Source organism: Cyanistes caeruleus, chromosome 3 (genome assembly GCF_971803275.1).
Source record: "Cyanistes caeruleus chromosome 3, bCyaCae1.hap1.1, whole genome shotgun sequence".
In the NCBI taxonomy this organism is placed as follows: Eukaryota; Metazoa; Chordata; class Aves; order Passeriformes; family Paridae; genus Cyanistes; species Cyanistes caeruleus.
In genome coordinates this window covers 61,460,651-61,473,490 of record NC_141703.1, presented here as the reverse complement: position 1 = coordinate 61,473,490, position 12,840 = coordinate 61,460,651, and the positions used below count along the sequence as shown (strand labels likewise).

The window sequence follows — 12,840 nt, the reverse complement described above, 5'->3', positions numbered from 1 at the left end:
GCCTCTTAACCTGCAGTCATTAATGTACTGAGTCTTATACATCTCCTTCCCCATTCAGATCAGGATTGCATGCACCACCGGCCATGTGAGCATGGGCAGGAATGTATTCCTTCTTCTAAATTCCTTGGCACATTTTCTACTTGCAAAAGGCCTAAACAGCTTATGAGCTGCCCACTGTGGCTAGATAGGAAATTGCTTCAATCAAACCATTTCCAACTCTGCGATGATGATATGTACTGTGACTTCAGTGCAGGATTCCTGCTGCTAATTTAGCTTAATATGGACGTGCAACATCACAAAATCATTTGGCAACAGCAGTGTTAGGATTCCAACCAGAGCTGTTGCCATGACATGAAGGGGAGTTTAATCCTCTAAACCAGGGAATGATGATTTAGCTGGAAATGCTATTGACTGTGAAGAATTTAATCTGAAAATAAGGATATGGAGTTTTTCAAACAACAGCATGTACATTACCAAACCAGTATGGCATTACACTGACCATATTGCAGCTTTTACAAATCCTACCTTAATACCAATCAGTACCTTTATGTTGAATTCAGGTTTTCATCTGGTTTTGATGGAAAAAGAAATGCCAGAAAATGGTATTCTCTGTGCTTTCTCAGACCAATATTGGTCTGAACAAAATTCCCTGTGACTGTGCAAGCAGAAAATACAGCAGCATTTAAGGTTTTGTTGTCACATTCTAAAGTATCACATTGGAATTAGATGCTAGAAATTAGAAAAAAACTCTCCAGACATTGAATCTAATTCAATGCAAAATACTTTCTCTCATCTGCCTGTTTCCTAAAATCTTCATTCACAAAGTTCCCTGAGGTAGATTTCTCCAGAAAGGGAAGGAGGTAAGATGATGAAAGAAAATTGTCTTTGTTACAACCTGTTTTTAGTCTACCCTTTTGCTTGCTTAGACTTTGCTATTTTCATTTATTCTGCAGAGAGTTCTACAAGTACTTCATGTTTCTGTTGTCCCTTCTTGTATACCTTTACTAACAATCCAGTAAATTGAACCTTTCCTGTTAAGCCCCTACACTTGTTGGGGTTTGTTTGAGACCTGGTATGTTCTGTTTCCATTGTAAAATAATAGTAAATTGTATATGGCAGACCCCAACTTCGATCCACAGAGCTTCACCAGGTAGGAATGAAAACCAAACAGGACACTCCAACCAAATCTGGGTGAGAAAAATTCCACCAGCCCTCAAATCTATATATGATTCCAGCCTGCTTTCATTTTCACTATGAGGCAACTTTGGGGGACCAGCCTTTTACACAAATGAAATTTAAAGTTCTGTCTAGGACTTTCATTCCCAACTACTCTGTGCTGGATTTACTTAGGAAAAGAAAGGTCTCATTGTACATTTGCATCAAATATTCAGCAATGATAAACTAGTCAGCACCTCTCCACTCACAGTAAGTCCTCCCCAGATTGCATCAACTCAACCTGTCCTCTCTCAGGGAGTGTTTAATGCTTTATCATTGCTGTTTCTCAATGCCTTGTGTCCTTCAAAATATTTATTCAACAGCAGCACAGCCATCCCCATGTGGCTTCCTGCTTGGCCAATAACTCTGTGAGGAGAGGATGAGGTGGTATCTCTCTTTCCAAAACACTGTAGCCAAAGCAGGTCACAGCTGAAGGTCTTGCCTTTTCCTAGCCTGGCTTCTGTCTGCTCTTCTGCCATCCTTCCAATCAGACTAGCTAGAGCGAAGAGACTGGGAATTCTAAATCCTTTAGCAGATCATCTAAAGTTATAACCTTCCCTTTGAGCAAGTGTTCTGTTTTATTATGGGAGCTCTGTAGCTTGACCAGTTGCTGCTGCAGACAGAAAATTTATTTATCTTAAGTGAGAAAAAAGACTTGCTTTTCAAATCAAAAGAGGATTTTAAAAATTTTATTTAAGGCAAAGCTTTAACTATTAAGCTGTTCCATTGTGGGTGTAAAATGTAGCACCAGATCCGGTATGGTATTTCATAAATAAATCTGAGAAGCAGAGACATGGGACTCCCTGCAATTTCAGATCAGTTTTTGAAAGCAATTTCTCAAGGCACTTCTGTGGCAGGGATGTGTACACTCAGAAAAGAAGCACAGTGAGTGAACAAAGGAGTCAAAGCTTGGGTAGCCAAATGTACAAACTTCTGCAATGAAAACACACTCAGGAACCCACAAAAGAGACTGATAGGGCTGAAATCAGCTGCTGCAACAAATACAGATAACAACATTCCACAGGCCAGGCACCCCATGGGCATAATCTGCCCTGTAAGTCTGCCTAAGCACAGGTTCTTCTTTATTCTTTTTTCCAGGAGTCAAGAACAATTCAACATTTCTTGAGGTTCTGGGATATAAGGAAGCTGCCAGAGCTACCCTTGGGGGCAGTCCTACTTTGTTTTGCTCATTTATTTTTATGTGTAGGACAATGTAAGCACCTACAAACATTTTCCTTCCTGGAGTAGGAAGGGGGATAGTTGCTGGTCCAGAAGCTTGAATTGCTTCCCACGAAGGAACTGCCTTTGCTCCTGTGTTCAAGCAGTCATGCAGCTAACGCTTATGCCTGTCCATATACCATGGAATCTCCAGCAAAATAAAATTGCTTGGAGTGTCCAAAGCCCTGCCCAAGCAGACACAGCAGGAACAGGGGATGGCGACACCACTATGACTAATGAATGCAGGCTATCAAATAATCAAGGAACTTCTGGCCTCCAATGTGTTTGGGAAACCTTACCACTGTGCTTCAGGAAATGATGTCCCGGATGCTTATGGCTGTGGCAGTGCCAAAGACCTAAAATGGGAAGGGTCAAGTTTGCTTAACCCTCAAATACTTGTTTGCTGGACACTTTTTCCAGCAGGAAAATCTGTATAGCACATTTAAAGAAAAAAAGCCAAAAACAACTAAACAGAAATGTGGCTAAAATCCTATGAGTAACAGAGCAGCTTAAGAAATGTGTAAAAACTGCTCACAAACAGAACAAAACAAAACAAAACAATCATTATTTTTGCACTCTAGTCTGTTCCTAGTGGGTTATTTGCAAACCCCAGTAGTTTGCTTGGTAATTCTCTGGCTGTTACCTGCTGGGATATTCCTGTGACCATTCAGCACCACGGAGCTAAAACCAAAATCCAGTTGGCATATAAGGTTTCCTTATGCTAACTGCAACAGTGAGTTTTTTCAGAATATCTGTTATCCCTGAGGAACAGGCAGGATTCATGAAGATGAGGTAGTCTGCACAACTTTAACCAAAATATTGTAAATCCAACAGCATTCCATGCACACTCCTGGGCTTCTCCTCCAGAGGCTTGTTTCTGTTGTATCACAATTCCCCCCTTCCAGTGCTATAAACTAAAAGAGTTTCAAGAGAATCCTTGAATAGAGATTCCCCTTAGAGTATGAAGTCCCCTAGCTCCCCTGAGGGGAGGTGTTTTTAACTCATTAAAGCTCATACCTCTGGCAATCTTTTTTGTTACAGCGCCGTGGCAAGTTATGCCAAGCACACACTGGTGGAAGACTTTTGCATCTTAATGTCTGTTCCCTCTGCTCCATCTCACCATGCCACATCCTACCATCCACATCAAGCCATAGTCTCAGTACAGAAGAGCTTCCCAGATCAATAGCTGTCTTTCAAGCTACAAATCCAGCTTTCCCACACTCTCTGCTGTACCAGGAGGATGCTTTTCTCACCCTTCACACCCCACAGGTGATCAAGTCAGTTGACAGCATACAGGATCTTTTTCTCCCACTATCCCTTATGTATCACTATCACTGATGTATCACTTCCTGCTACCTACTGCCTACTTGGCCTCTCCAGTTCAGCCTTCCAGTGTAATCATTGCTATACCTTCTTCAGCTACCCTGTTCAAATGTACCTAATTCCCAGTGATGCCCAGTCCTCCAAAGCATTTGTTTTGCTTTATCCCCTTTACCTGTCACAACCTCCTCTCACGCCTTACATTTCCCAGATGTTTTTTAACACAGATAGGGCTAATGATGAAAAGAAACAGCAGAGAAATGGGAAGGGCAAAAGCTTCTAATGTACTTTTTTTTTTTTTTTCCTGTTTTAAAGGGAAAAAAATATAAACACAATTTAAAAGATTGAGTATGGCTGAAATTACACTGGAGGGACAATCTGTTCCAGCTCAGAAGGTGGTGGGAAGAGAGTCCAAGCAGAAACAATTGTCTATTTCCTATTGTAAAATGGAAGAACAATAGTATTAATTACCTTCCACGCTGTATGCAAGGGTTTGGCAAACCTGTTCTGGCTGCTGTATTACCATCAAAGCTGAAATGCTAAGACACATGCCCAGTGAGAAACTGTAAAAGCAGAGCAGCAAAAAGGATGCGGGGGCTGCAGGAGGGAAGATTTGAAAGGCTAACTATGAATACAACTGGGCTTAAACACATCTGCAAAAGAAAAGGGACAGCTATTTTCTTATCAATATTTGAAGGGTCTGCACACCAAGGGGAGTTACCTCCTCCAGGAGAAAGGATGCAATTAGGAACAGTGGATGAAATAACAAGGTGAATTTAAACTGCCCATTGTGAAGGGGAAAAAACAAAACCTCTTCACAAAGGAAGATATTTTAGGAAGCAGGCATCCCATTGCTTGGAGTGTGGAGAGCTGATCCAACAGAAGCATGTTCGGAAGCTTGCCTCAGTCCTATGCTGCCAGGGGCACACAGTAGCTGACCTAATGTGGTTTTTGCATTTTTTCACTCCATGCTCTGAATTAAATTATCACAAATTCACTATTTGTATGTACTTATTAAAGAAGTTTTCAGCTGTACTCCCAAGAAAGTGTTGGGGTTGCTCAGCCTGGAGAGGAGACCTTAGAGCACCTTCCAGTACCTAAAGGGGGCTACAGGAGAGCTGGAGAGGGACTTTTTACAAGAATATGTAGTGATAGGACAAAAGGCTTGAAAACTGAAAGGGCTGCAACTGACAAGGTCTTGAAACTGAAAGTTTTAGATTAGATATTATGAATAAATTCTTTCCTGTGAGTGTGATGAGGCACTGGAAGAGGTTGCCCAGGGAAATTGTGGATGCTCCATCCCAGGCAGTGTTCAAGGCCAGGCTGGATGAGGTTTTGAGCAGCCTAGCTTAACAGAAGGTGTCCCTGCCCATGGTTGTCAGTACACAATCTTTAAGGGCCTTTCCAACCTAAACCATTCTATGATTTTGACTCTCTGCTCCATGTCCCTCAGCCTGGCATCACTTCACTTTCCCCTGTTGCCAGCACAAGTGCTGCTTCAATTATTAACGAAGGAGTGGAGTTTTTTTGAAGCTTTTCTTATCCCAATATATGAAATCTGTCTTGGAGTTGTACTACTGTGTAATTAAATTTAATGCATTTGAGTTGGAGGCACAAATAAGGAGGATGCTGCAGTAGCAGTGTAATGATGGAATTTTTCTCCAGCTGATGACACACACCCGAGCATTTCCAGTTTTCAAATTGTGACTCTAATGGTTCATTTCTGTTCTTCAGCAGGTGTGTGAGACAGAGACTCAAGGTGCAAGCACTGAACTGCTGATTCTGTGGAAGTCAGTAGCTACACAGCACATGTGAACCCCAGATCAATAGCTCACCCCAGAAATTGGGTAGGGGGACATTCAGAAAGCAGACTTCAGGTGGCAATTTGTTACTTAGTTTGGACAGTACAGAGCCATGATCTCCCTTGCCAGCACACACAGACATTATGGGAACTTGGAACAACATATCTAAACATCTAAACAGCAGCAGCAGGATGGGAAAATTAGGAGTCTTATCCTAGAAAGCTGCAGGCAGGAGGTTCACCATTCTTCACCTTTGTGTTTGTATTTTTCTAGAGCTCAGGAAATTTCTAGTCTGGACAGTGAGGTGGGTAGCACTGACTTACTTATTTTGGAGAACCACCTACAAGTCCCAGTAGTAGTGTACCCCTATGCCCAAAGCAGTTTGAAGAGTGCAGCCCATAAAAAAAGGGATCTGGATCACAACTTTTCAGATTCACTGAGACAGTTCATGCATTTTGACACAGGAACACCTGCCTGACATTTTCCAGATTACATTTTGTGGGAGCTCCGTTCTCCATTAACTTCACATTAGTGGGAACATTAATGAACAATCAGTGAATACACTGTGAGCAAAAAGATGTTCCTGATCCTACAAAGTCTTCCTTTATTTGTCTTGGATCATGCCATTTTCTTTGTTCACGTATCACCAGTGCAGGATTAGTCAAGCTGGACACACTGTTTGAGCAGCCTGATATTTAAGCACACATTTACAGGAAAAAGGTAATATTCCCTGAGCAGCTCTTGACTCGGGATTCAGACTCTGCCAGGCTGGCAGGGCCCAGGGGCTTCAGCCATTATACATGGCCACAATACAACGCTCATCTCCTGTCAAGCATTTGGGTGGATGCCAAATTTATTTTCAGAGGCAAATTTTTGGCTTCAATCTTGCATTTTAGTGCCATCCATTAAATTAAACACTACACAGAGAACATCAAAGAAGCAATTCAGCTCTCTTGTGATGTACTGATTCCACCTATCATGTGACAGGTATGTCTCATTGCCTTGACATTTTCCAACACTTTTCCAACAATGTTTTTCAACATTTTGATTTCTGTTCTCCTCATGGTGGGCTTCTTGGGCACAAGATATAAAGCACAAATGGCAAGTGTCCTCCTTACAGAAAAAGTGTCTCTTCAAAGTCAACATGCTTTAGGCACTTCTGTCATTTTCACTCCCAAAATGACCTTCACACAGCTCCTGACTGCAGTAAACACTATGTTGCTAAGAAGTGAGTTGTATTCAGAGAAACTCTATGAGGTAACCAGGAAAGGAGGTACATTTTTCCCACTGCCTTTTCTCCCTTGGATTGTGCAATCCCAAAATGCCTTATAAATAAAACCAGACACATATAAACATGCAGGCTCCAACCTCTGCCAAGCAGTCCGTGATGAGACTTCCAGTGGCACCTGGAGCTGGCCTCTGCAACCCAAAGACCACGAATGTCTGCTCTCAATTTGCTCCTCATTATAACCTGCACAACTAACTATGACTTCTTACCCACACACAGTTTCTACTGAAAGCACACATGTCCATTCCAAGCCTTCCTTCACAAAGACAAGCTTTTCACTGCTTTCTGTCAGACTGTCACGGGATTTCCATTGTTTCAGGTATTAAAAGGCAGTCTCAGTCAGGAGAGTATCCTGGCACACTGCCGCGGGAAATGGCAGTAAGAAGATCACTAAGGACCAGATTCTGGACCTGGCAAATGCTGTTTTCCTCCTGAAAACATGCTGGAGTGAAGACAGGAGATTTTCCATTTACACTGATTTACCAGGGATTTGAAGGACACTATGCTTCCTTGCCAAGCTCTCCTTTTCTTAGTACAAACAGGGACATGGGTCTAAGTTGGAGCAGGTTTTTTTTCTACAGCATGCCTAACAAACATATGGAAACAAAACAGTCTAAGAAATACTGAAGAATAAATGGGCATTAAAATTAGTACTTGATAGATTATGAAAGCCAAGAACACATTAAAATTTTAAAGAGAACCATGGATCATGAAGACTCTTTTGGAGTTTTGTTTTTTGTAAGTTTTTGCACTTGAAGTAATAAACTTCAACCCATGGATGTGGGAAAGGGTCATTCCTGGGCTTACAAGGGAGTTTTTGTCAAAGATTCATCTGACTGTGCATGCCTGATACCTGACTCATGAATCTGCACATCAGATCATGACAGATCTTCCTTCCCTCCACTTCCTTTCCTTCATCCATCAAACACCAAATCCTTCTCTAGCTTCCTATGCATTCATCTCTTTCTGTTCTGCAGGTCCTGCCACTTTGAAGCAGCCCTTGTATTTCTTCACCTCATCAAACTGAACATCTACTTTCACATATGCACTTTGAAGTGCCTTCCTTTTTTGCCCATGCCTCTCTCACCACGTAAGAGCTGTGGCACAGGCCCCAGTTAGTCACTGCCCAGATGTCCCAGGGATTTCTGTCTGGGCTTTCCAGGCTGCTTCCCACTCTTTCCCTCTTTTCCAAGGGTGCTCATACATCCTCCCTGCCCTTGCAGCCATGGAACTGGAAATACTGATGAAGTCTTTCCTTGGTGGTATCTCCCAAGGGATTGCTGCCAGGGCTACATGATGTGCTAGCAGCCATCCTCAGGGGGAATATGCATATTTTGGGAAGTGTTCTGATCCACACGAGTCCTAGTGCTGTGCCCAGACACACGAATCTTCCTTGCTCTGGGCTGTGCCAGCACATCCCTTAGGACTTTCTCACAGATGACCAGGGCAGAGCAGCAGCTAGCTGGGATTTATTGGTGTGCATCAGCTCAGCGACCCTACATGTACCACAGAAATCTGCAGTGCCCTATAATGTACTGATAGCCACTATAAAAACTTGTGGCTGGTAGAGAAGGGATAACTTTCACCATCCAGCACTTTCATGCTCCTAATGGTAATGACTATTCCCTCATTCCTTTCTCTCATCAGCAGCTCTCAAGGAAGCATCATTAAGACAGCATATTTCAGTACAAGAAAGACATCAGGCTCAGTTCATTTTAAAGACATATTTCAATAAAGCTAATCTAACATTCAGATCAGAAGTGCCCTCAGGGATTCTTGTGTCTGCCCTGCACGGCTCTAATACTCAGCTGTGGCCTGTGTGTGCACAATATGGGTGTGTAAGACCTGGAGATGCCCAGTGAGTGTGGCTTTTCCTAAAAGACTCTTAACATAGGTCAGCCTTTTATTGCACTCCACAATACAGTGGTGTTCTGACATATGTTAGAATGATGTAAATTAAATTACATAAAGCAATCAGTTCTTCACTTGTAGTCCAATTTACAGTACTTGCTTCCCGGGTAGAAATTGATAGTAAACTTGATATTTGTATCCTCAGTGGATGAAAAAAATGAGTCAGAAGAAAATTACATTGAAAATGTTTACAGAGATATCAAACTGCACTGGAAAAATGTTTTGTATTTTGGTAGTATTCCACTCATTTCTTTAAGTGATTCACTACTTTAAGTAAATACTTCTGATTGCCTTAATTATGCTAAAGAAAAACATTTGGATTCCAGTGATATTTAGGAACCAGAACACAGATAAAGTACTGTCTATTAAACTAGGTAAATAACAACAGCTCCTTTTACAAATCAAGCTGTTGGGCTTTGTGATCTCTCTAGCACCTTTGCAGCAGAATTCTGCAGGCTCTGAAGAGAGTAGCTGTTCACATGTTGTATCTAAAAAATAAGGTGGGAATTAGCCCCATGACTAAGTAAAAAGGACACTACATTTTCCCCAGAACTTCTTAAATTATAGTGAAACAATGCTGTGAGAAACACAGTATTTAAAATACTGGAAGTTACAGCAAAATACAAACACAGTGGTTTGAGTCAACAAGTTCGACTTGTGTCTAGATGTAAAAGACAATTTACATAGCTGGAGGAAACATAATTCTTATTCTGAATTTTGTGGTTCTATCTTGGCTTCCACTGTTTTAAGAACCAGACACTACTATGAAGATACAATCAATAAATAGCTGGAGATGTGAATCACCACCTTACATGAAATGAGTAGAGGGTGGGATCCAGCTCAGCAGCCCACTGAAAGACTGGCCCCAAATTCCCTGCCAGAGCAGTAATTTCAACCAACCCCCCTGGCAAGCCATAGTCACAATATCATGACTGGTATTTAAGGGTTCCATCAGCCAGTCTGTTTGTGTTATTTGTTTGCACCTCCTCGCCAGTCCACTTTGCCCAAAAGACCTTGATTTAATGCTGGACTATTATGCATGAAGAAAACAATTTTGCTTATTTCACACAAAATTAGACCTACTGGGGAATGTCTTTTACAGAACTCTTGCTTACATCCATTAAATCTTTTCTAATCAGTTAAATGTAACTAAACAAAACCTGATAGCAAAAATCTTAAGTTTGCCAATGAGGAATAATTGCATATTTCTAGAAATGTAGCACATATTCAATAATAGACATTCATGCCAATTCATGCCATTCATGCATCACAGAGTGTTTTCCACTTTGATGGTTATAAATTACACATTGTAACTTAATACCTTGGAAAAATGTGCTATCTAAGGAATAACAGAGGAAAAAGGTAACAGCAGTCACCTGCCAGATATAATAGACAGTTGTAACAAGTAGCAGTTATATTTATTTATGCATAGATTTTTATAAATGTAAAACTTCAGGGCTGCAGCTGTTTGATTCTGCCAAATGTATGGAAAGTAAAAATACTTTAATCATCACTCTTGTGGAGCTCACCTATTTCACAGCTCTGTGGTACTGTCTGCCATACACTGGTGAACCTATGAACCTCTAGAAAGTACAAATATGTTTGAGTTAATCCCTGACACCACACAATGATGCAAATCCAGAAGAGATGACCCACATCTTTGGATTCAAAATTGATTCTTTTTCTCTTAAATGCTTCTCCATCCATCAATGTACAAACATAAATGTAGGAAAGTCCTTATGGATTCATTTTACTCTTGAGCTTCTGTTTACATGCTACTAGAGAAATAAGAGAAAAAAAGTAGCCCAGAGAAATATGGCCAAATCATAGACTGGAACACAAAAAAACCTGAAATTACTTTTGTCTTCCTTTTGTTTTCCCTTTCCTTTTTACTGGTCATCAGAGTGATGGAAGTTTTTTGAAGAGGGGATAAAAAGAAAGAAAGGACGAAGTGCCCCCACCATCCTCTGCAATGTCTATCACCTGATACAAGGCTTTTAAGCTGTAAGGCTCCCCTGAGATGATGCTGTCTTGGCAGAAAGTTCCCACAAAGCCACTTTGCAATATGGTGTATTGGTTTTGGTCATCCCATTAAGAAGATGCAATTTCACTGGGTAACAGCTGATGGGAGACAGGCTTTGGATGATGACCAGTGCTAATTGTGGGCAGCAAGTGCACTTTTTAAGTGCACTTAAAAGCACTTTAAGCAGTAAACTGAAGCAAATTAAGTGGAAAAGCTCACTACCACTCGGAAGCTTAAACTGAGGAAAAAGAGAGTAGAAGAGATTCAGACATTAATGCATGGAATATGGAGCTTTATATAATGGAATTTGCAGTGATGTGTGTCAGGATGCCATAAAATTTTACCTACAGAAAAACTGGCCAAATTGTAACTCAGCTGACCATAATGCAACATAATATTGTCTCATAGTAAGCTGACCTATCAGCTAGAAGAGCTGAAATGAAAATATTCAAAGCAAAACAAGTTTTAATAAATCAAATGTCTGCAGATACCTCTTGTGGTATAAAAGGTCATTGTCAGGTACATAAATAGTTAATATTTACAGCTGAGAGCAAGACATGAAGAAGAACCTTTCCCTTCAGGTTTCACTAAAATAAAGCATGGATTTTTAGAGAGGTTTCTTCAAGTAAAGCTGCAGGTTTTCTCCTTAAAGCATCAGAAGCCTTCCATTGCTTCAGCACAAAAGCTTAGGGACACCCCCCAACAGTTCAGCCTCTGGTGGGAAATAAAGTTTCCACAAAATCAACTTTCTATTCAAGGAAAAAAATCAAATCAATTTTGCCCAAAGCATTCAGATTTCCTTTGGGAAAATAAAAACAAAATATTTTCTTCACTACATGGGCTTGACCCAAACCAAATGTTTCAGTTTATTTTTTAGCTGAACAAGAATATTTTATTTCAACTCAGTTCAACTTGAAACTGCTTCTGGGTGTGCTGTCATGGTGGATATAAATTGCCCAGGAGAATCTGGGAATAAGACAATTTGCATCCCAGCCAGTTAGCTGGCTCATAACAAAATATTATTAATTCAACAATATTAAAGTATCATATTTAGAACAACAAGACTGAAGCAACATATTTGGATACTTGCAAACCAAAGTCCTTCATAACTTTTCTTCCCACTAAAAAATTTTGATACAGGGAAAGAAATATTTTAACGGGTAAAATCACACAAGAGGAAAAATAAATAATTCTGACTCTAATTTCCAGCCAACTAATCATTCCATCAGTTTATGCCACAGTAGTTCCATTGAGCTCCACTGGAATGACACAACCTAAAGGAGCTGAAGGTACAGTGTTACAAATCTGACCTCAGTGCACGGGTTTAGACAGATAAAAGACGTGTCTTGAGGTGCTCTGAGTCCTCTCTCACATCAAACTTTCCCTTGGCAGTGTAAGTATGCACAGCAACTTGCAGATCCTGAAATAATAACGTGGTTATAAAGCCTACAAATCCCCAGGAATACAGCACATTTTTCCAAAACTCGTGGATGAATGAGACAATCTTGCTTTTAAAAACAAGCTATGAATTCAGCTTCACCTGGGACTGAACAGAGATTGAAACTAGCATTAGTGTGTGGGATAGACGTGAAAATTAGAGAGCTTCAGTTATATATATATATATGTATGTATATTTTCTTATTACTTAGAAATTATATAAACTGAGCTTTAAGTGAGTTAAACTCCAGCTTTCCCTTCAGCCTCAACTTCTAATATTCAGCAGTCCTTCAAAAGCAATCCAGAGCAAATTAATACAGATATCCGGTTTCACAGCAAAGACCCCTAAACACCATGCCAGTTACTCACCCCAGGTTTACAGTCATGAGGACACAGGGCTCTGGTGCTGCAACACCCAGCTTGCTCAGGATCATCACCAGTGACCAGCAGGCTTGAGGGATGCTGTTCCAGCATGGTTTTCAGAAGGCTCATCCCAAGCTGTTCTCACCTCACTGCAATGGCATGGGTCTAGAAGGCTGAGAGGTCCAGAATGATCTCAACTGCATCAAAAAGAGGAGGGGTTTTAGTTATTTGTTCTGGTTTGTAATAGCTAGCCTCTGATTCAT

General features: G+C 40.8%; 1 long non-coding RNA gene across 1 annotated transcript in view; it reads right to left on the bottom strand.

The window, feature by feature from the left end:
- LOC111944826 (uncharacterized) overlaps window positions 1-12,840 on the bottom strand; it is an 87,369-nt gene that overhangs the window by 70,957 nt on the left and 3,572 nt on the right. The window contains exon 2 of the long non-coding RNA XR_015284602.1: window positions 12,584-12,774. This is a non-coding gene — a long non-coding RNA (uncharacterized LOC111944826). The remainder of the gene's footprint in view (window positions 1-12,583; window positions 12,775-12,840) is intronic.